Here is a 27,466-nt window from a genome sequence, read left to right as displayed (position 1 = left end):
GTTCTGAAAAAAATGTCTAATCCAAATCCGACAAAATTTCACAAATCCTGTTTTTTCAAAACCTAATCCTAATCCATGCTCATCTCTGGGGCGGTCGCTCTCAAAATTCCATCGCGTGGTCGTATGTTGCCCGCCTCTGTCATAAGTATCAATGATAAAGGTTCGAAAATATAGCCCGTACTGCATATTACTTGCTAGCCATGCGGGAATTGAGTAGAACTTGCTGTATCTGAATTGTAATGTTTACGTGATCATCAAGTATCAATGAGGTAGGCGAGAAGGTATAGTCCTTATTGCATAAAACTTATGCTACTAGTCATGCGGGGATTGTGCATACCTTGCTGCATCTGAATTGTAATGCTTACGTCGTCATCAAGTACAAATGATAAAGGTTAGAAAATATAGCCCTTATTGCATAATACTTGCTATTCATGTGGGAATTGTGCAGACCTTGCTATATCGGAATTATCATGTTTGCGTCGCCATGAAGTATAAATGATAAAGGCGAGAAATTATTGCCCTTGCTGCATAATAATTGCTTGTCATGCAACAATAGCACAGGGCTCGTGTATCTGAATTTGGACGTCTAGGCCCTCATTGAATGTAAGAGGCGAGATATAGGCGAGAAATAGCTCTAGTTGCTGAGCCCTGACTAAATAGCATATACTTAGCGAATTTGAGAATATGTGAGGAAAGATATCTAGAACAGTGGTTCCCAAGGTGGGCGACAGCCCGATCTCGACGCCCACGAAGCTTGAAAGGTTTCAACTGCTAAGCATCACAGAAATCTTAAACGAGATTGATAATTCGGACTACTAGTGTGATATCAGATTGACCATTTCAGTTTTAATCATTTCAGTGATGTGTTTATAAACAACGAATCGCACTTGTCTTTCGTTCTCTGTATGCGCAGAATTAGGGTATATCTATTTTATCTGTGCATAGTAGAAGCGTGTTTGAAGCTAACTTGGCTATGATGCTTTCAGCATTGTGTGTACTGAAGTGATCCAAAAGTGGAATTATTAAATCTATGAGCAGATCGCTGCTCACAGATTCAAATTTCAATCCTATTCTAAGAATCGGGACAACCGACTTTCATCTCTATAGTTTTGACAAATTGGTTATTGAGGTCGACCAGCCTATGAAATATCGCCAATGTTTCTGACGCGTGTATGATATCATCACAGCAATGTTTGGTTGGCTTTAAATAACCATATATGTTATATCCAGGTCTTCACTTTATAATCAAATACCAATATTGCGTTTGGGTTTATAATCCCAATTTTATATAGTGCGGCCCGCGAATGGATTCATATGTTGAATGTGGCCCGCGATCTCAAAAGTTTACCCATGCACCCCTGTCTTAGAACGTGTTTTCAATGCCGCGTCAAATCTTCTGCCTAGCAGCAGAACCCTACTTCACATAGCCGGACGTGAAGATTTCAGATTGTTCTTCTTCTTATTATTATTATAACACAACATACAACAGTGGTGCTTATAGCCCGATTAGGGCTTTGTGCTCCACGACATCACATTTTTATAACACAGTTCAATGCATTCATTTCTTCACGCTCATTACTCGTGCGCTCGCAGTCTTCTGTGGCTTCAAGGCTTTCATCGGATCTTTCTGTATCGTCGACTTATAACTCGACCCACTGTCGTATCCGGGCTTTTTAAGTCACCGCAATTGCAGTGAGGGATTCGAACCACTGCCATTGGTGTCGCGGCGCTGGTGCTTAACCAACTATACGCCTGTCGCTTCCCGTTCAGATTGGTCTTATAAATTCTCAAACCCAATATAATGATGAGGACGATGGCATATAGCCTAAAACAGCTTCGTATGTCTTATAGGTAATTGTAATATATGCAGAACAACTTTCACTTTAATATTCAGATGTGGTGGAGGCCGGGCGGCGCTGGTACTTTATTCGTTGTCCAGGGGGCGGTAGCTCAGAAAAGTTCGGTAGCCAACTGCACTAACGTATCCGGTCAATACCTACAATGCTATTACCGAGAAGGACAATACCAAGAATGGACATTACCGAGAATGGACACTACCGAGAATGGACAGTACCGAGAATGGACACCACCGAGAATGGACATTACCGAGAATGCGATATATGTAATGCAGGCATGTTATGCATATGAATAGGTCGTGTGTGTACATCACGGCGTTGCCACATTCGGTATCGATTCTCAGGTATAAATTTCTCGACAACATCCGTCCCAATAAGCTAGATTCTTGGCATTGGCCATTCTCGGTAATGTCCATGCTCGGTATTGTCCATTATCGGTATTGTCCATTCTCGGTAATGTCCATCTCGATAATAGCATTCTCGGTAATAGTATGGCATCTGCACTAAGGCATTCCAACGGTCTTCAACAAGTTAACAACCAGTCGAGCAAATGACACGGTCGTCATTGCACGTTCGCCTTTCCGACATGACTACTATACTCCAAGTAATAAACAGCTGAAATGGAAGTCTTGCATCTCAAATAGGAATAATTGTGGACAACTATGAAGAAGCATCAATCAGAATAACTAATTACTAGGTAATAAGTATAGGCAACATACCCAGCATGGCTGAAAATGATAATCAACTTGAAGTTTCCCATTCTATCTTGCAACCTTCCCAAATAGCATGTCTTCCATCACCCAGTAATATTTCCTACTTCCTGGTTCTGGTAGCATCCCATGTATAGAACCGCTACGTTAAGTTATCGGTACAGCACCGACAAATTCCATTCAGGTGGTGCATTTTTAATGATAATGTAACCTGTATCATGTTCAGGTAACGACACGCCGTATCTGCGATTACTGGATTAAGTGTGCTCCGTGCCAATTTCAATACTGAAGAATCCAGTTTGTCTAATTTATAAAGTTGGTTCATCGTCCAGACGTCTAAGCGAAGCTCGTCTGTGTCAACATTGCATAGATATATTTCCCTGAAATGATAATGACTGTATTGTTTTTGTTTATTGCAAATATTTAGCTTATAATAAATACCAGTAGGCAATACATTGGCATGGCGGTTATTACCGGAATGGCGATAGCAGCAATAGCTAGCAGTTCGACTCTTGCGTTGTCTGGAGTGACTATCGGATCTGTGGTCATCACAAGTGAGTTGCCACCAAGATCGGTGCTCATTCAATACTACTTGATATAGCATGTTGTATATAATGTATAGTTCACACATACACGTACGTAAAGTCGCACTACTACGCGATTCAGTCATATTCTGTTTACTGTCTATATTCTGATAATTCTGTGTATACTCTTGTCTGCATTTACTCATTTGTGTTTAGAGAAAGTGAAGGACAAACGTCTCCTGAAATTAGTCGGTTTGGACGAAAATGGTTGGTTGGTAAATTATTGTGATAATACATAATGATACTTGTACAAAGAAATGCTGAGGTGATGTATAAAGATTTCATGACTTCGCAATATGTACATTTAGGCGTCTGTAGGGATATGGATGCGTTGCGTAGTTACTGAACTTGAATTCATCTACGTGAAGGGTATCTATAGATCAAAAGTCACCAACACGCGGTCCGCGAGGTCATATTATGCGGCCTGCGACCTTTTTTTAAAACTTCAGAAGAACGCTTAGTACAGCGTTTGGAAACGCTGAAATTGATTTCAGTCTAAACATATGCTATTGTTATTGTTGTTGTTGTTGATGTTGATGTTGTTGTTGTTGTTGTTGTTGTTGTTGTTGTTGTTCAAGGAAAGCTATTCTCTTGTTCGAATATCACTATTTCGCACTAGCTCATACGGCCTCGGCGATGGTAATGTCATTCAGTCGAGGAAGAATTTTCTGACATGAATGGGCATATTGTCTTGGCGTGCAATGGCTCATCACTGCCAAGACCGAGACGCTTAGTAAACGACTTCGGTCTCCCCGAAAGACCAAGATTTTCGAGAAGATAGTTTTCGAGCGAGTACCGTCACGTGTGTAATAGCTAATCCTGATAGTGATTCTTTAGTCTCGTGGTGGCCAATCTGCGGTAGTAGAGGGAATAATATGCGGCCGTCGATACCTAATTCGATTATAGGATGTGTTGGCGGCCGTCAATATGCAAATTGCATTTACGAATCGACCCCAAATTAATGAGAGGTTAGAATTATTCTAGGAATTTTCTTCGTGCTAGGCTGGGTTCAATGCGAATCGATTTTCAGCCTTATTATAATAGTTCCATTTGCAATCTGAGCCCCACAGTACATATGCGAACAGCAGAGGAAAATGATGCACCCATAAAAATACCAATTTGTAATCGTGTTCTCCTCATCACGAAGTAAATTTGTTTCTGGTACTAGGCCTACGTCTGGGCGAATCGAATATCTTTCCAGTATATCGTCAATCTTATAGAGCAGTGATTTCCAAGCGCGGCCCCCAGATAGCCTTCTTGCATCCCCAAAAATATATTAAGAAATCGATTTATGACAAAAAATAAAATTTATATCCATAAAATACCCTTGCTTGGCTTGGCCTCTGTAGTTTTTAATTATAGAATTGCAGGAAAGTTGTGAGTATAGACTTCTAACGTTACGTCACTGCTGTTTCAATGCAATGCGCTCTAACTCTCCAGTTGAACGAGCAGCAGCTATAGATATAAAGAGGTATTGATAACTTTCAAAACTGAAGGAAAATCTTGAAAAAATGTTAAATTTTTACCACTTCGTGGTCGCATGACTAAAAAAGAAAAAGAGGCTCAACTCCAGGAAAATAGTTTTTCTTTTACATTAACAGATGGTTGACTGAAAAAAAGGTCAACTTTCCGGCCCAGCTCCCGAAATAGCCGCCGTAGCGTTCCTACAGTGCTGACTTGATTTGTATCAGTCGAATTTGGCCCTATATGTAACCAAAATCAGCACAGAATTAATAACTTCCCTAAATTTTGGAATCAACTCTAAATTTGATCACATGAGCTGAGAAAGGATGAATATTTCATAGTGATAAATGAAACTATACTAATATTAATGACGAAATTCACTCAGGAATATGTAAACATTTTCGTGCTTCGCGCGACTAGACATTGATTCCCGTTGGCTATTCATAACATGATTACTGGCGATTTCCTTATGAAGCCGATATGAGTAAATATAGATTAGCCCGGAGTTCATTTTAAATGGAAAATTGAACCTGGACACTGGACAGTTTACCGGGAGTATTTCGCCCCCTGTTAGTTCATTACGACTATACGCAGTGGAATGCGGTCGTAAGCAACATAAGTAATCGAATTGCGGCCGTGAATAGAAAAAAGGTTAGCCCCCCCCCCCCACCGGAATAAGTTGAAGAAGAGTGTTGTCAGGTGTACTGCGTGCAACTCATACTTCGAATAGAATGAATGTGATGATCATGATATTTTTGCTGGATTTGTATTTTTCAATAAAATATTATTTCTTTTGTGGTAACTATGCCCGTCGCTCATGTTAGAAAGCACATCGTAGTACTGTTGTTAGAGTTATCAAAACGCGGTTGTTGGACTGCGTTGCTTATTTTTATCTCAATATTGAAGCCATGCGACCCGCCGCCTCTACGAATTTTTGAAAAGTCTCCCGCGACCAGTATTGCGTTGGCGCAGTCCCTGGTATAGATCGATGCAACTTCAAATGAACTCGAATGAGACATGAAAAAACTCCGAGATTTTCGAATATTCGTCGGAAGCTCGTTCACTCTTGAAATTCAGAAGTAGAACTATCTTCGGAAAAATACGACTACGAATAGAGAGAGAGAGAGAGAGAGAGAGAGAGAGAGAGAGAGAGAGAGAGAGAGAGAGAGAGAGAGAGAGAGAGAGAGAGAGAGAGAGAGAGAGAGAGAGAGAGAGAGAGAGAGAGAGAGAGAGAGAGAGAGAGAGAGAGAGAGAGAGAGTGATAGATTTATTCATTTGTCCAGCCGTAAAGAAAACAGCATTAGGACATGAAGCAGCAATAAATGAACTTAACGGTATAGGACAGGGTGTAACCGATATAATCTGGTTAGGGTCAACTGGTCTGATCACACCATGCATTAAGAGAGTCTTTGGGGTACAGAACTTTAATATACATTTTAATGATATATTCATGGCAGAAATATATTAAAACCCGAAGCTTTTCGAGCTGATACTCTTCAAGAGCAATTGTCCGCAAATGGAATATTTTAAAAACATGCAACTAGCTACATTGCGTACAACCAATTATGACGTCATAGAAACACACAACTTGAAATACAGGCAAACCACGAGCGCAGCTAGTGACCAATTTTAGATTGACTAAAAATTCCTTCTGCTGACACAAGCGCGGTCGGTGGATTTTAATATAGGTCGATTCCAGTCCAGACAGATAGAAATTGCGGCCTAATATAGAGAATCTTCCATCGCGATAGTTTTTAGCGCAAGTTGCATTCTCAGCCAAATGCTTGCCGATGGCAGAGTTCATAGCCATGACCGGATTACGTTCTAGTAATCGCAGATCAGTTACGGCTGCATCTTCGCGAGAGTCCAAAGTGCGCGATCTAATAACGCTCGGAACTTGTTGTTTGATGCGTTCCTGCAAACGCTGAGCTGTTCTTCCCACATACCGACATTCCGACAATTACAGTGGCACTTGAATTCATAGACATTATTCTATTGCTTTGTTGAGAAGCAGGAAGAACATATTTGCGCGTTGTAGGAAGCCATTGTTTGGTGGTAAACACATTAGTTTTTACGTTATCGTAACAGCGATTTACAGCAGAAATCAATTGCATTTCAAAACGGGAAGAGATCGGGCCCAGCCGCGATAAATGTATGTATATATACATTCTCGTCAGACCGTGTGTTCGTGATTTGTGATTGGCTGGAATTGAAATTAGGTTTTCTGTCCACGGAACTCTTGATGATGTGTTCGGGGTACCCGTTATCGATTAGAATTTTGCGGATATATTCTAGCTCCGCGTCTCATTTTACATCCTAACATATCATCAAAGCTCTGTGCACCAACGTGACAATCAAATTTAGTTTACGGCGATTCGGGCTAAACGAATTCCAGCCTATATATTGTCCTGTAAACGTTGGCTTCCGGTAAACCGAAGTGACAAAGCTAATACCCAGTTTTTCCACTAGAACGTCTAAGAATGGTAACGAGTTAGCACGTTCTTTTGCAAATGTGAATTTTAAAGACGAGTGTAGAGAATTCAAGTTATCAAGAAAGCCATCGAACTCCGTCTCATTTTGACAAATAACGAATGTGTCGTCGACATAGCGACGGTATACATGAATGGAGGCTTGGACAAAGTACAAAGTAGTGTTTTTCATTGTAACCTAAAACAACCTCGAGTAGAAGTATGTTTGACAGGCTTTAAGTCTACTCAAGGAAGTGAGTTGTTATGACGAGCAGTCATAAATAAGCTCTCATGGACTGCCAAAATTTCGAAACAAAGCAATGCGGAAAGTGTTGAGAGCTGGGTTCGTACTGCTTTAGGCTACTGCACCCACTTCAGCAGGCATCGATCTTCCACAGCATAAGAATTCGACCTCATCATGGATTTGAAATGATGGTATTGGTATGGAACATCGGTTCCTAAGTTTGCTGACGTCAGTTCCTTATTCAAGCATTGGCGTTTCCGCTTCTGTGAATAACTATTAGTCAATTTTCCTTAAAGCTCTTTGTTCAATGTATGCGCTTTTTCGCCTTCTGGGCATTGGGTGTCAATGACAGCAACTTGCACCTGACGATGACTAGAAATCACAACTGAAATCATTTCGCGGGCCGTATGTTTGACGCCCCTGATATAGCTATACAGCTGCTGACGTATTTTATCAGTAATTCCATGTGTGCACTCTGCATATTTTCATGTATATTGAACTTGACTTTACTTGAATCGAAATGTACAATGACCAGAGATGACTCGTGAATCGAAGGTAGTTCCTTAATTGATCCCAACACTGGTTGACACACGGACAGTCGGACATGATATAGTATGTTGCTGAACGACATTCTGAAAATCTTGGATTAGACTATTCCTTTAGTATGAATACGAGAATGACTTGCATACCATGAGTATAGAACGAAAGTGAACTAAAATTATTCGACTTTCAGATGCACATTGGCTAAAAAAGAAAAAGTATGTCCTGGACATGCGTGACAACTCGAAATTAAATCAACGAAACACAGTCAGACGAGGAATGGAAATCTTTCCGGGAAACGAAGTAAGGGCTGTGGCGGTAAAAATGATACCGAAAACTGACCGAGCAGAAGAGGAGCTTACAGTCCTAAAAAAAATGCATCATCAAAATATCGTAAAATTCATTGACTTTGATGAAATACCGACGAAGGGGCTTGGGCCGTATCTGTACATTATCACCGAGCTGTGTGATTATGATTTGAAAAGGTTTATGGAGCTTCGCAAAGACGAATTTATGCAAATTCAAGAATTCAAGTCCATCGGTAATCAATTACTCGCTGGACTTGAATACATACACAGAAATAATATCATCCACAGAGATATAAAACCGGATAACGTTCTTGTAATCAATAACGCAACATTTAAATACTCTGATTTTGGAATAACCAAACAGATGAATCCTGATGTATCAGATGTAACACAGACAAGAGAAGGCATAGGATCAGACGGCTACCGTGCGCCAGAAACATATGAAGAAAATGCTAGATTGACCAAGGGCCTGGATATATTTTCTTTGGCTATCGTCCTGGCACAACTTGCCAGTAAAAGCAAACACCCTTACGGTCCTCAACAACACGATTGGAAATATAATATTCGAAAAGGCAAAAACCTCGATCTTTCGAACGTCTGTATTCGGATCCGCGAAAAAAGACAGCAACTGACTAGTCTGCTGACCTTGATGTTATCACCAAACCCTCATGATCGACCATCGGTTGAGGATATTAAAGAAGATGCGTTTTTCTGCACTGAGATTCCTGTAGCGACGAGTCCAGGTATGCCTTTAATGCCCATGAGCAAACATAGTAGTTTTTCAACCTGTGGGACGTTTGTATCATTGCATTTGAAACGAAAATCCATTTAAAACAAACATGTTTAAACAAGGCCCTTGTTTGAAACATGTTCTTATATTTTTTGTTTTTTATGAAGCCATGACGGCACCAATATTCAATTCTGACGTCATAGTGGATTGACATTGACAATCTAAAATAAAGGGTAAATATAGCTCCTTTGACGAAATTTCCGTACTATAACTGTTGAACCGTATATTTTGCGGGTTCCAACTGTCCCATATTGATATAAGTCAGCTATACCAGGTGGTAATTGTCCGTAGGCTCATACAACATGTTTTTATGAAAGTATTTACCCAATTATGGAATAATTCTACAACTTATAAAGAAACAGTTTTTTTAAAACCTTTGTTTAAACCAGTGGTTCCCAACGTGGGCGATTTGGCGGTCTAGGGGGGCGAAAATAACGAAGGGGGCGATAGGGGGGCGATTACGCGTCAAAACAGCTGACTAGTTACAAAAGTGTCAAATTAGGCTTAGAGTCGAAAAGTTTACCTTTTTTTAGTCAACTCTCCGGTGATTATAGTCGGTATGCCCAATTTTCGGTACACAAAATATGGGGGGCGATGATTGGTGTTAAGCTTGAAAAGGGGGCGATTGGACGAAAAAGGTTGGGAACCACTGGTTTAAATCATTGTTTAGAGAATGTTTTAAACAATCATTCGTTTTAAATGTAACCCATTTTTTTTTCCTTTTCTGTGGGTCGAGAAGGTGCAGCCCAGAAACGGATGTTTAATAATTTGGCAGTGTAAATCGTTCTCCTGAAAATGCTGAAATCATGCCGCTACCGGCTGAATGTCAAGGTCATTACTCACCTGAAATCTCTCATAAAAATGCAGCTCATAATACGCGTTTAGCACGGATCGTCAACACCGTATCACAAAATTGCGTAGTAGGACAAAAGTGAGATATTTTTACAGAATGATACGAGCATTTATATCTACGGCAAAAAATAATAATTCAAAATCTATCCTATGCTGACATACCTTTATCCATTTTAGACCAGAGCCGAGAGTGCATAGTTTGCTGTGTAAACGAACCGGACATCGCTTTCGTTCCATGCGGTCATATGCATGTCTGTCATGAATGTGCTCAGAAACTGGATATCTGCCCTACATGCCGTCAGCAGATCGAACGTCCAATGCATGTGTACCAACTCTGAGGAATTTACCATGTCGAGTAATAATGGATTCCGATAAGATTTCGAAGTGTAAATAATTGTTTATAGAAAGTGTAGGGGTGTATAAATGAAATATATCTGTAAAAACGTGGCGATGATTCTTTATGAATAAACGGGCCTGATTGGGATTTTTGTTGTAACAAATCAAGGAGCAGTCGGGTGGATCATGATAATGGTAGCCATTAATTGCTGAAAGTTGGAAGAGCGGCGGTCGTTGATTTCTTTAAATATTTATGATTTTCGTCACGTCACTTTCCTCGCTCTGTTCGTGATAACTTTACTTGGAAATACAAGTAGACTACGAAATGTAGCAGTCGTAAATACGCCTTGTCAGCTTAGTTGGTAGTGTTTGATTATATCACAAGCCGACTGTCTCCCTAATAAAACCATGCTTCTGCAAAGAGAGTTCAGTCTATTGAATCCAGGGCCGGCAGGCTGAATGTGGCCCGGAAGAAAATTTTGAGATAATTCTCGAGATTAGATAAAATATCAAATAATAAATTACCCAGGTAATGTATTGTGACCTTGCAAGACCAATTAAAACTTGAATCGCCTGGCCGCAGAATTTCGGATATCAGTTCCGACGTATTAGCGTATGTGCCAGGGGCCAGCCACATTTTTCGTAGATCTTCGAATATGACCATGAAGTAAAATATTTCCTGATGCATTTATTTGACTTGATATTTTTCTTAGCATTTCGCGTGATTTATTGTCACTAATTTTGTTGCTTTTAGTGCTCCTTCTGCAAATTAAAAATGCGCCCAATTTACTGAATTGAATCCGACTATATTCGCAATTATGAAAGCCCGTGTCGTCCAACATTCGACTTCGCGTCTGCACTCACAGAAAGATAATGGGCGATGAAATCATTGCATAAATGATATACGGATATTCGCTGAAATCTCCGATATTTATATATCGAAGCGCCGAATAATCCTTTCCTTGTCAATTGAGCCCAGCGGTATACAGATACAATATATGCAAGTGTCATTAGTATTGGCCGAACTCAGACACACAAACTTTGAAAAACGCGGTTAGGCCGTTAGTGCACTTTGCACAATCACTTTTCATGACTTAATTGTTATCGATTATGATTCGTAGTAATATGAGTCTTGTTTTCGGTTTTTCCTATCGGGTGACTAAAAACTGGCCATCAACATTTTAGCGACCCACGGAATGGTACGCAAATCTGATCTGAGGTGGCCCTTTGGCCGAAAAGGTTGAGGAGAGAGAGAGAGAGAGAGAGAGAGAGAGAGAGAGAGAGAGAGAGAGAGAGAGAGAGAGAGAGAGAGAGAGAGAGAGAGAGAGAGAGAGAGAGAGAGAGAGAGAGAGAGAGAGAGAGAGAGAGAGATGCTTTGATGACGGAGATGCGAGACGGCGGTAATGTCAACCAGTCTGCTATGCACCCCGTTTTTCTCCTCCTTGCAATCCGTCGATGCTGGGTGCCTAGCAGGCTAGCCGCAGATAGCCTACCAGTTTTTTAGTGTTTGGTTTGACCTAACCGGAGACCGAACCTACGTTCTACCGATCAAGAAGCCGGACGCATCCAAATCACCATTACAATATCTCGCTCTCCATAGAGCAGTGGTTCTCAACCGGGGTCCGCGAAGCATTTTCAGGGGCTCCGCGAGACCTCTAAATTTACAAAATGGTTGATAACCTTATTTGTATTTACTTAAATTAGGAAATTCACGAGGCAGTTTCACTTCATCACTGGTAAAACTCCAGGACTCACATCAACAGACCGGCCGTCTGAGATGAAATATCCTACTTTGCAAACTCATTTTAATTGGTAAATTGCCTATAGCCTAGGGTTGCCATACGTCCGGAAATACCCTAGCAAGTAGCAATCACCTTAGCTCACATTACAGACGACCCAATTCATGAGCTATGTTCCACTTCTTTCCTGTATAGTGTACACAGTCGATGGGCAATGCTTTGCTAGTGTGACGTCATATTGACGGTCAATGTGTTACGCCTCATTTTACAATCCACTAGTGGGCGCTACAGAGTGTCCGAAATTTGCTTCACAAAAATATGGCAACCCTACTATAGCCTACTCATACAAACATGTTGCTGCTTAGAGGTGTTTTGTTGAGGATTGTGGAAAAAAGTAGAACGGTCAATCACGATGAGTTCATAATGTTTACAGAGATCAATTTTCTTCTGCGATATGGTCCACCACTATTTCATAACAAATTCAAGATGAGCTGCTAAATTAAATGACCAGGTTGAACGTTATATGTTCTTTAAAAAATCTGTTTCTCCATTTTGATGCCATATTTGTTGCGATCATAGTCAAATGTGTCGTCAGAAGCGTTACACGTTATTATCACATTCGACACCACCTGTCTCTGTGGAAATGGATTCAAGGAACTCGTTCATATCAAATCGAAGGCGCGGATGTTCAAGACACGACCACGCAGAGGCGAGATAGCGTAATGGACAATGGTATAATCCACAGCTACAGCACGAATGGGTTTTGGGTTCGAGTTCGACCGAGGTCGACTTTAGCATTCCTACTATAGGCTCCTCCCGCCATTTCATCCACGTAAGCGGTGTCGTACAAAAACCTAGATGTGGGCCGTGCTACAAGTCGGAAGTTACGGAATCAAAAATAAGGAATATTGGCCTGGTGTAAAAAACGATTGTAGTCGACAAAAACCATGAATACCTCAAACAACAACAACACGACCGGACTACAGCGCATTTGAGGAAATGCAGTTTCGGAATTCATTTGAAGTATAAAATCTACCGAATTTCTACATATATACTATTATGTTATTTTCAAAAAATGTAATTTTGTTGATGTTTATCGCTAGCCTGCAGTTAATATATACACAAGAAAAATGACCATTAGCCTACACGATAATTAAGCTAAATTTGAACTAAAAGGTGAGGGGGTCCGCGAAGACCGTTCAAAAGGGGTCCGCGAAGACAAAAAGATTGAGAACCACTGTCATAGAGTCACAGGAATAGAAATTAAATGGCGGAAGCGCTGTCAATTTAATTTCATTTGTCCATGGTCACAAACGCGGTGCCCGGGCAATAGGCCATCCGTAAGGATCAGATTAGTCGCTCATGGTTGTACTGGCATATTTAAATGAGATCATCGAAGATCGAAGTATAGTGGTCAGTCCGGAGCATGCGAACGTAGTGTTTGGACGAGATGGAGGAGCGTTGCTCGTCTTGCCTCCATCCAACCCCTGAACTTCGAAGGGGGATCTGCTTAATATTCCAGAGATTTGACGAGGAGATTGGCACTTTAGCTCCAAGTGCAGCAACGCAACGTAATTCGGAGACGCATGCGTGTGTCCCGGGAAGATTTATATGTAGCCTATATATTGTATGTATTTCCTCGATAAGCAGCGAAAACCCTTCTAATACTCTGAATGCATGTGAAGGAATTCAACCATGCAATCATGGGTAAACGTCAGGCGTGACTGCATGGTAGCTCGTCGCATTATTCAGTACACAAAAAGTATCTATATTGGTTTCAAAAAAGTTGGTTGCGACTTAATCGCTATACATGCCGTTCTGGATAAAGGGAAAAATATTTTGGATAGAATACTCCCATGTTAATTGCACAGTGAACATTTCGAGATGTGTACTACATATAGGCCTACTATGACTGTGCGGTGTAAGTAATGCGATGGCAGCTTGGTACTTTTTTTTCCTGCACGGAATGGATATTCTCGTTAATTTGCCGATGAAAATGACTTTTAAATCTTGCCGAGAAAGCATAATCAAAGGCACGTCAACATAGAGTATCCTATGGACCCAGTTTTGACCGATACTCATCGGGTAGGTATAAAAAAGTGGTGGTCTTCAACTCAATGTTGCCTCGACCAAGTATATAGGCCTACGCTACGGGTATGTACTAAACCCACAAGAGTGCATTCCGCATATTGCTTTGATATTAATTGAATACTTTCTGAACTGTAACATATTTTCCATTTCCATATATAGGTGGAGTATTGAACCCTGTAGTTGTGACATGCCTGACATGGGACTCACACGTCAATAGCAGCTACTGATAAAATCGAACACCCATGTAGCCAATTTATACTAACAAGCCATGGTATGGTTGTAATGTCAACATTACAAAATATTCAGGTTTAGGAAGAAATCCAAATTATCAGTCAGAATCAAGGCTGTTCCGATGATACTATGTTGACCTGACCTCGGAGATTTTAGGGAATAGTTGGAGCTCTGCGTCCGCAGAAAATACCATTGGAAATCATAAAGTTGATGTGTAAGTACTGTGTTTTATTATCTTTTTACCTAGTACACTATGCAAGTTCAACTCATGCTGACTGCATTATTTTTATTTCTGGAGTCATTTCCTGTCCATGAGTTCCGAGTAAATAACACTTCTCATTCAGGTATTCAAGAACTGGACTAGATAGTCTATATTTCAACCATGTTCAATGAAAAGTATGACAACTTCCTGATTGTGGACAAGGTGTGTGGATCATCAGTATTTCTTAAAGAGGCACTGCGCTCTGGATGTGATGTGGTCCCAAGTCGCAGTAGAATGTCAATACATTGGCAGCTGCCATTTTCCCTAGAAACCCACCGTATTGTAATAATTGTTGTAATAAATAACTGATGGGGGGTGTTTGATCACAGCTCGCCATTCGTGTAATGGTATTAGGCCTCAGCGGGAACTTTGAAATGGGTAGAGAGTAGGGTACAATGTTCCGAAAAGGTAGATGCATCGTTATAACGTCCCGCAGGTGGTTATTAGACAGCTGTATAGCGAAATTGGTAAGAAAAAAAGCATATTAACTGATGGGGTCAATTTGACCCCACCTGAGCCATCGTGTAACGATATCCCACCTCAGTGGTCTTGGATGGGTAGAGAGTAGGATTCAATGTACCAAAAAGGTAGATGCATCGTTATAACGTCTCGCAGGAGGTTATTAGACAGCTGTATAGCGGAATTGGTTAGAAAAAAAGTATATTAACTGATAGGGTCAATTTGACCCCACCTGAGCCATCGTGTAACGATATCCCGCCTGAGCAGTCTAGGGTTAACGTCTCGTGTTTTCCGTGTATTGACAAGACCAGTGGTTCCCAACGTGGAAGATATCCCCCCGTGGGCGATTTTGAGAAAGAAGGCAGCGAAAATACCGAACGGGCGATTGGGGGGGAGGGGGCGATAGGGGGTGAAAATGTTAGAGCGTCCAGTGAGACACCTAATTAACACAGCCAAAAATACACGTGAAGACGGCTTCTTCTGCATATGACGCCAAAGTTGACGGGTAAAGGCCAACTCAACGTAAAGAAAACGTGGAAACCGGTTTTCCGAGCACCTACTCGAAAAAATGACCTTTCTTTTTCAGTCAACTCACCAGCGATCAGAGTTTGGTGAATAAATTCCCCGTTGATATGACCCGTTTTTCGGATCCGTGGGGACGATATTTTGTGTCGAGCTTGATAGGGCAGCAATGAGTCGAAAAATGTTGGGAACCACAGGACCAGACCACCTATAGAGTCCCATCTGACTTCTCTCATTTTGAGTGCTGACTTTTGTATTGAATTCGTGCCGCTTTTGTTATTGTTGTTGGTTTAGCAATGGTGTTTTCTGTCGCATATTGGCTGTTTCCATGTTAACTTCTCTGGCATACTTGTCATGTCAAAGGCTCGGATAATTTGTTTTTCCCTGTTTGTTATAAGTGCATTAGAGTAATATTCTTTATTTACACTAAAACTGTCAAATACGCACGTAATCCGGGGAGCAAACTGACCCCTAAGGAAAATGGTGGGGTGAAGTTACCTTTTAAAATTTCAGTAAGTTTAGGTGCCGATCACATGTCAAGGTCTTGTGACCCACAGACCATAACGCTAGCAAATTTAGATAAATAAAGTCATTCAAATGAGCTTCCACGAGAGCAGTGGTTCTCAACCGGGGGTACGCGAAACATTTGCAGGGTGTCCGCGAAACCTTTTATTTATAAAATCATTGATAACTTAATTCGAAATTATTTTAATCAGAGAAAGAATGAGATAGTTTCGCTTCACAATTGCCAAGACTTCAGGACTCACATCATTATAATTAAAACTGGGCATAATGATTCGAGTACTCGAATCTGAATAGAGTGTTAGTTTTTTATGATTCGTGTCGATCGAGTAGCAAAATACTATTCTTTCGAGTATTGAAATTGTACGCTTCTCGCCACTGAAAGTTAATTTATCAAAAACAATTATAGTTTCGATGCTAATTTTCACTGTTGAAAGCCTTGAAACCTTCGTTGGCGGTATCGTAGCATACGAAACATATATTACAAAGCTACGAAGGTTACTGGACGTAGCATATTTCCGAAGTCATGATTATCCCATAACATTGTCATTGAGTGGAATGAAAAATACCTAAGTATCATTTATGAGATAGATAACAGGCATTACATTCTTTGTGGTGGCATAAACGGTACATATTTGAACTTCGACGTATTACATTCTGTTATGACGTCATAATGGGTGATACTCGACACGAAGCATATTGCAATATTCAGAATGGTTAGGAGTAGGCCTACAGAACTTCATAACACATTTGAATAAAATATTCATATTTATTCCCGAAGCTTTTCGGCTGACCCTCGTCAGGGGAATATCGTCAGCAATAATGCGAGAATTCGAATAACTATGTTCAGCAACAATATATATATCGCTAATTATGACGTCAAACAGAAAATATACAAAGTTGGGAAAATGAGAGAACTGAAGCGTTGGCAAGGAGATAGCGATATATATTGTTGGCATAATTAGCGATATATATTGTTGCTGAACATAGTTATTCGAATTCTCGCATTATTGCTGACGATATTCCCCTGACGATGGTCAGCCGAAAAGCTTCGGGAATAAATTTGAATATTTTATTCAAATATTCAGAATCAAATCACTCAGGTACTCGATTTTGCCCAGCCATAATTATAATGGCCGTCTAAGTTGAAATATGCTACTGGGCAAACTCATTTTAATTGCTACATTGCCGATAGCCTACTGATACGAACATATAGCTGTTCAGAGACATTTTGTTTGGGTTTGTGGGAAAATGAAAAGTTGGATATAGTAAGGTCAAACAGGGTGAGTTCGAAATGAATGCAAACATTTTGGGTTTGAAGTAAGTCAATCTCTGCAAATTAATGAAAATCCTTTGAAATAGAAATTCCTGAATTTGTTTTTTCAATCTGTTCCAATGAAGGGATTGAAACCTCGCCACGAAATCCATTTTCTCCTGTGATATAAGTCATAACTATGACAGAATAACTTCAACATAAGATGTTAGATAGAAATGGCTAGGCTGGGTGTGAAAGTAGTCTTTCCTAATATTCTATTTCTCGATTTTGGTGATATATATGCTGTGTCGTCGGATGCGCTACGCGGTAATGTTACATTCAGCACCACCAATCCGGCACTCGTTCATGTCAAATCGAAGTCGCGGATTTTCAAGACAATAAATACAGCTGCAAAATTCGCTTCGTAATTATAATAGTCTGTCGAATTTCAACATATATAGTTTGGTGTTATTTTCAAGAAATGTCATTTTGTGGCTGTCTATCACAAGACTACAGGTAATATTTACACAAGACAGATTACGGATGCACGATTGTTGAGCTAATTTTAAACGATTTTTTTGGGGGTCCGCGGGGGTCCGTGACGAGCGAAAAATGGGTCCGCGAAGACAAAAAGGTTGAGAACCACTGTACTTGAGAAAGCAAATTCAGCTACATCAGACGTGAACGGCGCATTAAACTTGGTAAATTGAAGGTCGGGCTCATTACAACCGTTGCGCGAAAGTCTGCAATGAAATTGGAATTCTGTACAGACATCAATGAACACGGTTTCGGGTACATGATAACGTTCACAAATAGAGGTAGAACACATCCGATTAGGAGATGACTCTTCAGCCTGCAGTGTCTGTTGCCTGCGTATTGGCTATTTCTTTTATTAAGTATAAATCGAATTGTAATAGGCATTGCCGGATAACAATCCTCCTAAATGTGCTCAATATAGGTTGACTAGAATTCCTCCGATTGTTTAAATAAGTTTCGGAAGCACGGACAATGACCTACTAACTAAAAAAAGGTCTTCACCGGAAATGAGGCTGTGGTATTGTGAGGCTTGGTTGAAATTCACCATCATCATAATCTGGAGCTGAGCAGTGACAAGGCGTATTTTGATGACTTGCTTTTAGTCACCCGCTTACCAAAGGAACTCCCACCTCAAGCCATGCGTGGTTATTACCAGTGCCCTTCAACAGGATGAAGTATCGTAGTGTGGTGATTATTATGTCTTCGTGATCATACCAATTTGTGTTGATTACCCGCATCTTACCCTACCTATATATAGAGTGTTTTATGTACCGCGTTTAGTTGCTTGAGTCTTCATTTAGTTAATAAAAACCAAACTTGCGTTGAGGTCGTAGTACGTTTTCAGTACACGTAGCTACATCATAGGTAGGGTTTACTCTAATTTCCAAAGGGTATTCCAATTCGACGGGGTGTATTGGGGTGACGCAGATGCCGTATTACAGTGGTTCTCAAACTTCTTGTCTCGCGGACCCCTTTTGGAGCGTCAAAGACCCCGCGGACCCCCAAAATTATAGTTAAAATTTAGCTATATTTGGCGAGATAGCGTTGTGGTATTCCACAGCAGCAACAGCCCTGGCCCAGTAAACACAGTACAGACCAAAGATGTAGAAAGCAGTGTTGGGATGACTCGAGTCATGACTTGACTCGAGTCAGACTCGAGTCAACTTTTTCGTATGACTTGACTTGACTCGAGTCATTTTGCAAAAATGACTTGACTTGACTCGGCGCTTCAGAAATGTGGATTGACTCGTGACTCGGAGCAAAATTTACGAGTCAATTTCAAGTCATCAAGTAAACAGAGTCGATTAAATAACCGTATATTATGTATGTTCAGATTGTTCGCGATATGCTGGTGTCACTTGTGAGAACAACCAGACATTCACTGATTGAACGTTTTACTGGTACTCCATTGTTACACAACAAATAAATTGACCGCAAACGAAATGATCACAGCTTAGGTTGCCGCAGTAAATTAATCTTGGACGACTAAGTGCTCACATTGCACAGTACTCCGCTTTACCAACCCACTTGTATAATTCAAATCGAACGAATATATAGTTTATGCGTTTACATACTCTCATGAATATATAGATGGGTAATGTATTGCACCATATCAATTTGTATCAACTTCCCGAGGCTGTGTATTCGATCCTCTTCTTTTGACTGAGTATGTAGATATACAACTCGACCATGTATTTATTAACAGTTCTAGGTGTGCTTGAACGATTCAAAGCCTTTTTGCATGTATATTTAACTTTATATTTATTATTTGATTCAGGATAAATGGCCATTTCATCTGTATTTCATACAGCTAGCAACATGTAATGCGACTTTGAATGATCTCTCATACTTCGAAAATTCAATTTGACTTGAATTGTGACTTGACTCGTGACTTGACTTGACTTGACTTGACTCGACTTGACTCGAGTCACCTCCAAAAATCGAGTGACTTGACTTGACTCGAGTCACCTTCGAAAATCTATTGACTTGACTTGACTCGAGTCAAAATGTGCAATGACTCGAGATGACTCGGGACTCGAAGGTAGTGACTTGATCCCAACACTGGTAGAAAGCCGAGCCCGATATAGTAGATATTAGATCTCGGCAGGTCGTAGAAAGGGGGATTTTGTGTCGACTCAATTCAACGTCTTTTCCATGTCCTTCAACAATGTAAATATTATGCAGATGCTACAGCCAGTAAACATGGTGAGTAGAATGTAGATCCTACATTAAAAGAACATCCTGATATAATAACCTGTTTTCTACCACTGGGCATAACCTGATCACGGCTGCGTACACACACACACACCACATTATCTACTACATATTAATCACATTTGCGGTAATTTAATTCAAAACGAATTGGCAAGTAAATAATGCCGGTGTAAAAAATGAAACGAACGAAATTACTTGTAGGCCAAGTAGCAATGAATGAAACTATCGGAACAGTCAGTAATCAGAAGGTTTCATCGTCTGATGATGATAATCCCTCTGGCGTTTTCTTTTCAACACCCTGTAGAAATAAAATGAAAATGACGATTATTAGCCAAGACATTCGTACTGCGAAAATGGCAGAGGTAGCGAGTAACGAATGACTCCTACATTTTTTTCACCCATACTTACTGAAATGGATTTGATTCTGGACTATTTCCACTCAAGTTTTCAAGTTTTTATTATTATATTTTTTATTATTATATGACTAGAGAACTGACTTCAATCGCCACTTCTACTTGATTATCAAGATCAACGATGACTACTTCAGCAATCTTTGAAAACAGCCACTAACACAAAAAGAATTCTTGACTAAAATTTCTTCACATTCTGTCAAAAATGATCAATTCAACAATCCAAATGAATCAGTTATTTGGCAGCTAGTTGGAGAGATATATACTCAAGTCTAGAAAGTGGAATGATACTCTGCCTGCAAAGCTGAAGACCTAACAATATTGTGTACAGAGAACAAAACATTTGAGTGGCTGCACTGGTATAGACATTACCAAATTATTAGAATTGACAGCAAGATAACCAGCAAGACATTAAAATGAGAATTAGTGCAGTTTCTTAGGCTGTAGTGATACTCAGCCAGTAATTGACCTAGCAGAGAGCAAAACGTTGTAAAAAAAGCGAGCGAAACCTCCGACAAATGATACGATAAAACATTAGAATCGACAGTCTTACTAGAAGCAGAATAACAATCATGAGGGGTTAGAGAACAGAAGCCCGGGAAGTGACCATCAGAAATTACTGCATACTGGCTGAACAAATCCATGACCACTAACAAATGGTCTTTTAATAGTCAATATTGATACCAAATGACACCACCCCTATTTCACCGCAACATTTAGCAAATACAGCGCTGGAGTCAACCTTATAAAGCGCTAACCAAACGCCCATTAGTTTTCCCACCTACTACTTCGCGCTTCGCGGATGGAAATACGCATTAAAGCGAATGGACGCGACTTGTCACACTCTTGCTATTTCTGCTCCCTTTTTCTCTTCCTTCCTCTTGAGGAGAGAAACAGTCGGCCGAGTTTCCGGATCGTGAATTCCCGGCTTAAGGGTGATTCTTCCTCCAATGGTCAGCACCTTGAAAATTGAGAACAATGTTGTTGCAAAATGCATGACAATTTGAAAGTTACATCATTCTAATTATTCCAGTTATGGCCGTGAATCGTTACAAGTGCGGTGACCATAAGAATTATTACTATACTTCAACTACAAATACAATATATTGTATAAAATAATTACTAATTCTTTTACGTTGATCGAGTCCCAAATGGATGAAATATGTCAAAGAATTTGCTAAATTTTTTTGTATAATTTGACAGATTCCGAAATCTTCTCAAAGTGCACCTTTCAAAAATTTGATATCAAGACTCCCAACATTTTACAATTCGAAGTTGGATGGCTTAACCAATACAAGCGAACAGTTTGTATCGCAATTGACAATTATGTAGAGAACGCTGCGAGACATGTGAGTAGGCCTACCCTAAAACGTTTCTCTGACATGGACATTAGGGCTCTTGAAAAATGACTTTTTTCTCAAATCGTTCTGGCTACTTGATAAAACGTTTATATATACCGTCTGCTATCGGCAAGCATTTGATAATAAAAAAAAACAGATTCAAAATACGACATCTCTTGCAAAGGCTTTTGCTTTCATTCAATATGTCATCAAACTTCTTTAAATCCTCCTTTGTGGTGAGTGGCTTCGTTTTATCATATACAATCTATGGCGGAATAAAAGTTTCGGATAATTTCTAAAACGAACACAATTTTCCACACAAAAGTCAATTGCCACACGAAATGCCAAATGCTACGGTCCCATTTTACAAGGTATGGCGAGGTAACGTAGTGGTACCCTCCATTATAGCTAAACACCAATAAATTGCGGGTTCGAGCCTGACACGTCGACTCCATAATTCCTACCGAAGTGTTGGCCGTTTATCTAGGCTCCTCCTCGCCATCTGATCCGCATAGCCATGTCTTAAAAAGCCTAGGAGTGGGCCGTGCTATAAGTGGGCAGATGGTTGCCGATGAACTCGGCACTTGGTGAATTCGGCCCTCGGGAAATTGTGTAATGAAGTGTATTAACAGCTATTAATATGAATTATTAAACTAATAATAGTATTATCAAGTGATTCGTCAATCTTGCAGAGATGAGCGGATTTGAAATTTCTATGTCCTAATCCAATCCAAATCCGAACCTTCAAATCCAAATTCTAATCCTAATCCATAACTTTTTCATATTCAAGTCCATGTCCAATCCTAATCCGATTCCAACTGAAAATTCAGAAAAATACTAATTTATGCAATAGAGCAGGGGTTCTCAACTTCCCTCGTATAACGGGCCGCATTTTCACACTAGAAGACGCTGGGGGCCGCAGAACATTATCACCAAGTATTTGTGGGCTACTATTAAATTTAGGCCTATTTATCAGTCTTATTCGGGCATTTACCACATTTTTTTGCATTCTTAAGCATTAATGGAGAGCGTTCGTAAGTTTGCGGTTGCTGTTTTTTTGTGAGAATATCAATAGTCAAGTGGCGCAAGTAAATCCCTTCATGGAGCGTACATTCCATTCGTTGCCATGTCGGTATAGTATATGTACCCTTCAAACCCTTCCACCACCAGAGAACCGAACTCTCTGTTTCAATGCGTGAGCGAGCACGTGTAAAATTACGATGACTTTTTCGTTACTGAGGTCATTATCACTTTGAGCTCTCAGTGATATGAGAAGAATTGACACATTGGGGGTCATTTCTGAGCAAATCAATCATCTCTTCTTCTTTCCTTCCATGGCTGGAGCCCTACACCAATAGTTACAGAAGTCAGCTTTGTCAAATTACTGTCCTGGTCCCCTTCTCACGTTGGTCCCGTCAGCATTTCCTCTGGAAATATGCCCATGCCCACTCCGATAAAAGGCACCTGAATAATAAGCTATGCAATATGTGTGCACTGTGTGCATCGATGGGTAGGTCCAATGCTAGGCTAAAATAGTCTACGTGGCAACGGGTTACAGAACATGCGATAAAAGATCGACTGAGATCGCTGTTACTCTTCTGGTGACTGTTCAGACAACTGTAGATTCGAAATTTGTCAGGTGATGTAGGGCTTGCTGCTAAGTTCCGGAAACAGCGAATATTCGCACAGTACGTTAAAGGTTTATTGAAGTCATACCTTCTCTAGCAGATTATTGGGTTTAGCGATATTTCAAGCAATTTTCAACAATGCGTCTGTCACGTCGTCGGCAATTTTAAAAATGATTCGAAATATGGATTGCTGGGCTTGAAACCAAGCTAGCAACGTCTGATATGTATAGTTCCAGATGAAACTATCGTGCTATCATTTCAAGCTTCTAGGCTTTGTTACAACAACTGTTATTCGACAAATGTGACACATCGGTCTGTCATAGCAATACGGGGCCAGTAGTGATTATATTGAAAGATGTCGCGGGCCGCAAAATAATTGTCTGCGGGCCGCATGCGGCCCGCGGGCCGCGGGTTGAGAACCCCTGCAATAGAGGGATTCGAAAATTTTCTTTCACAACCAACGATTCACTTGATTCAAGATAACTTAGTAACCATAAGTACTTTAATAACTGATCTGAATAAAGTTTGTCGCCATTCGCCACACGACATTTCAATCTCTCAGAAAATAGATAAATCCAATGCAAATCCTAATCCGTTCCGAAAAAAATGCCTAATCCAAATCCAATCCAAATCCGAAAAAATTTCACAAATCCTGTTTTTTCAAAACCTAATCCTAATCCATGCTCATCTCTGCAATCTTGTAAGGAGGCCAGGGCATCCGTAGATCACGCAGTCACAGCGTGATTAGATCACGGATTGCGTAGCCGCGGGAAATAACGCAGCGCTCATATACCGACCACGCGCGGTCTGCTTGGAATCGATGGCGTGAGTGACGGGCCTGTGTCGTGTAAGTTTTGAGAAGATGGATCTTGGCGTTGTATGTGAGATCGAAACTGTGGAAGATCAAGCGGCGCTTCTTCGTTTATCGATCACGACAAGCCAGTGTTCCTCATCAACAAATGTTTCGCATGATCAAGTCAAAATAAATTATTTTTTGCCTTTGGAGAGACGATTCCACTCTGGGGTTAGGGTGTCTCGATAACAGGGTTGAAGGATCCCAAGATTACGAGATCTACCGCGAGCTACGACACGTTTAAATTTCCTTTTTGATACTATTCATTCATATTAAATGCATTTCTAATGCGAAGGTGTTCTAGTGCCAATTCCTCCAAGGGCCGAGTTCACCAAGTGAAGAGCGTCGCGTTATTTCCCGCGATTACGCAATCTGTGATCTAATCACGCCGTGACTGTGTGATCTACGCATGCCCTGACCCCCGTACAACATTGACAACCACTCAAAGTGCCAAGTTCACCGGCAAACATTCCAGTAACCAATCATGGTGACCGGTACCGCTACGAGATCTATACGAATACCACGGCCGAATTCACCAAGTGCCCAGTTTGTGCGGCCGAATTCACTAAGTGCCGAGTTCACTGGTAATCGGGCAGATACGGAATGATAATGATAAGAATCGGCCTGGTGTAAAATGACCAGTGTAGACGAACCACCACCATGAACACCACAAACAAACAAACAAACATCTAACATGGAAAAGAAATTACCTTTACAGCCTTTGACAAACACAGTTAACATTGAAATCAGCAATTTAGGTCTTATTCGAAAGCAGAATAACAACTGTTTCAGCGGACATATCAAATCAAATGTTGGAAAGTTCATGTAAATTAGCCCAAAATATTATCTTACTGTGACCATATTCTATCAATATGGTCTGGCTAGCCAAATTCTCTGGGCCAACATAAACCAGCTGCGTTTGGTTTCAACGATTAATAATCTTGTCACTGGATTCGAGGTATAATTGCACTCAAATATCAAATTTTGCTCCATTAATCAACATCAAGTTGAAAATGTCCATTCTTGCACTAACTTTTATAAAATCACGAATCAGTGTTCTACAGGTATGTATATCTATATGACTTATATACCTAGAAAATCCAAGCATAAATATTATGATATACCGTAGGTATAGGCAGTGGTGGCCCTAGGATTGGGGGGGCCCTGGGCGAAACTTCTAGGGGGGCCCCATATATCCATAAACGCAGCTTCTGGGGGGCTACCCCCCCCAGACCCACCTCGCCTCTCCATACAAGTATTATATATTGCATGTCTACAGTTTCTGTGCTACTATACGGAATGTCGATGCTGTGTGTAACTATTTACTATAAAAGGCAACTGTGTCATTCAAGTTCAAGATGAGATTTTCATGCGTGAAAGTAATCACAAATACATTGGCAATGGAAACTAAAAAAGAAAAAGTTCATACTTTTTCAAGGAAACGATGGCAGGATTCCAATGACTCAAATCGTGATATTTTGGTGACTTGACTTGGCTCAGATCAAAATATATAAGCAGAATGAGGACCAAGAGCTAATCGATTACGAAGGTGACCAAACAATGAAGTTTATAGAACACATCCATAGAATTGAAACTTCCAATGAATGAACTGCTATGACCGGACAATTGAATTGATGCATTTAGTTCTTCAAAAAAGTAGAAATCAAAATGATGATAGCAAATATGACACCAAAAGTAAAAAAGAACAACTAAATGGAAACTATCATACGGGTACAAAATGATATTGGCTTGATATTGGCTTCCCTTCTTTGACAAGAAGACTCAACCAAGAGGAGTTTATGGTCATCAAGAATTATTACTGGATCATTCAACAAGGACTATATTTGTACAGTGAAAGAAAAATGATTTATTCCTAACAGCTAACACAGCAAAAGTACCTGCAGAAAAGAACAAATACCGGTATATTACAAATCACCACTTGTCCCAGAAGTTACCCAACCAGGACAGCTGCATGTTTATGGTAAATATTACAATGAATCCTTGCAATGGTGCCGGTGATAAAACAGCTTAACCAGACAACCTCGTCTAAACGCCTAAAGATAGAATAGAAGAAGCTCTTGAACCTGACAATAAAATGAGGTAAGGGGTCAAAACTAGGCTCATAATAATTTTCAAAATCAAGTCATACACAGCGTCAAATTCAAATATTGTTGGCGCAACACTGTCCACACGAAAATTTAGAACGCTAGTTTTAAGAGGAACTAAACATTATCCAAATCGCCTACTTCTGCCTACAACATACATTGCTGTCACAACTTAAAAATTATATAGTCAATAAAAACTCATTTTTCAGCATTCTTATAATAGCTTCCATATGATGAGTAGTCATGAAAATTTTCAAGTTGACAGAAATGAGAGGGATACTGCAATGATTTTCATTAGAAATGACTTTAAACTTGAGTGCAGTACACAAAAAAGCTACATTGTAACTTGAATGATATATTAGATCAACTTATATACAAGATAGCTCATGTACAGACCTACCAAAAATTCTGTCAATTTTACGATTGAATGAGCCGGAAAAGCTTGTTTTTTTATCATGCGCTGGCTTGAAAAGCTGGATATTGAATTTAAAAACTTGAAATTGTGATGTAGGCTACTCGGATATATTTCAAAATCACTTAATCCAAATTTCTGTCAAATCTAAAAATCGAAATAAACCATTTAATTGTTTTAGGGCGACTGACATGGAGTTAGCCTATTACTGAAAATAAATGAGATGCACCAGTCACTGAAAATGTATACTTCCTGTATACACTGTAGTAGTTTCTTGTGAATGTTATTGTAATTTTATAGCACTGAGAAAAAGGTGTTGAATATTATTCAAAAATATACTGGAAGTGATAATCATTCATGTTAGCGGATGCGATCGCGTCTCTCACACAAATCACCAATTTGATGATCAACAACCGTTTACGGTACCATCTTTTACATGGGTACATATATTTTCACGGTTATTCGCAAAACGATAACTATAAATTTCATAAATGTAGCAGGGGCCCCCCTCATAAAATATATGTAAGCTCTTATACCGCGTGCAGAAATTCAATTATCGACAACTGTTTACAGTACCATATTCTACATGGGTAGGCCTGCATGTATTTTTAGTTGTTCACAAAATGATAACCAAAAATTGCGTAAATGTAGGTGCCCCCCTCATAAATCGAAGTAATCTCGTACAACGCGTGCAGGATTTAATGATCAACAACTGTTTACGGTACCATATTCTA

General features: G+C 40.1%; 2 protein-coding genes and 1 long non-coding RNA gene across 4 annotated transcripts in view; 2 read left to right on the top strand and 1 right to left on the bottom strand.

Annotated features, from left to right (window-relative positions):
- Positions 1-27,466, top strand: part of LOC145434995 (microfibril-associated glycoprotein 4-like) — a 180,765-nt gene that overhangs the window by 76,505 nt on the left and 76,794 nt on the right. The window lies entirely within an intron of this gene.
- The window catches only part of LOC145434997 (serine/threonine-protein kinase STK11-like), a 104,158-nt gene that overhangs the window by 37,444 nt on the left and 39,248 nt on the right, over positions 1-27,466 (top strand). The gene's annotated exons all lie outside the window — the stretch shown is intronic.
- Positions 19,984-21,786, bottom strand: LOC145435008 (uncharacterized). Its single transcript, XR_013913667.1, has 2 exons — positions 21,176-21,786; positions 19,984-20,282 (listed from the first exon to the last, which is right to left on the bottom strand). It is a non-coding gene; the product is annotated as an uncharacterized LOC145435008 (long non-coding RNA).

This window comes from Botryllus schlosseri, chromosome 3 (assembly GCF_051294905.1).
Source record: "Botryllus schlosseri isolate E-star chromosome 3, Bs_hap1, whole genome shotgun sequence".
Taxonomy (NCBI): domain Eukaryota; kingdom Metazoa; phylum Chordata; class Ascidiacea; order Stolidobranchia; family Styelidae; genus Botryllus; species Botryllus schlosseri.
The sequence above is the reverse complement of the archived record's forward strand: the minus strand, read 5'-3'. Positions and strand labels throughout refer to the sequence as shown.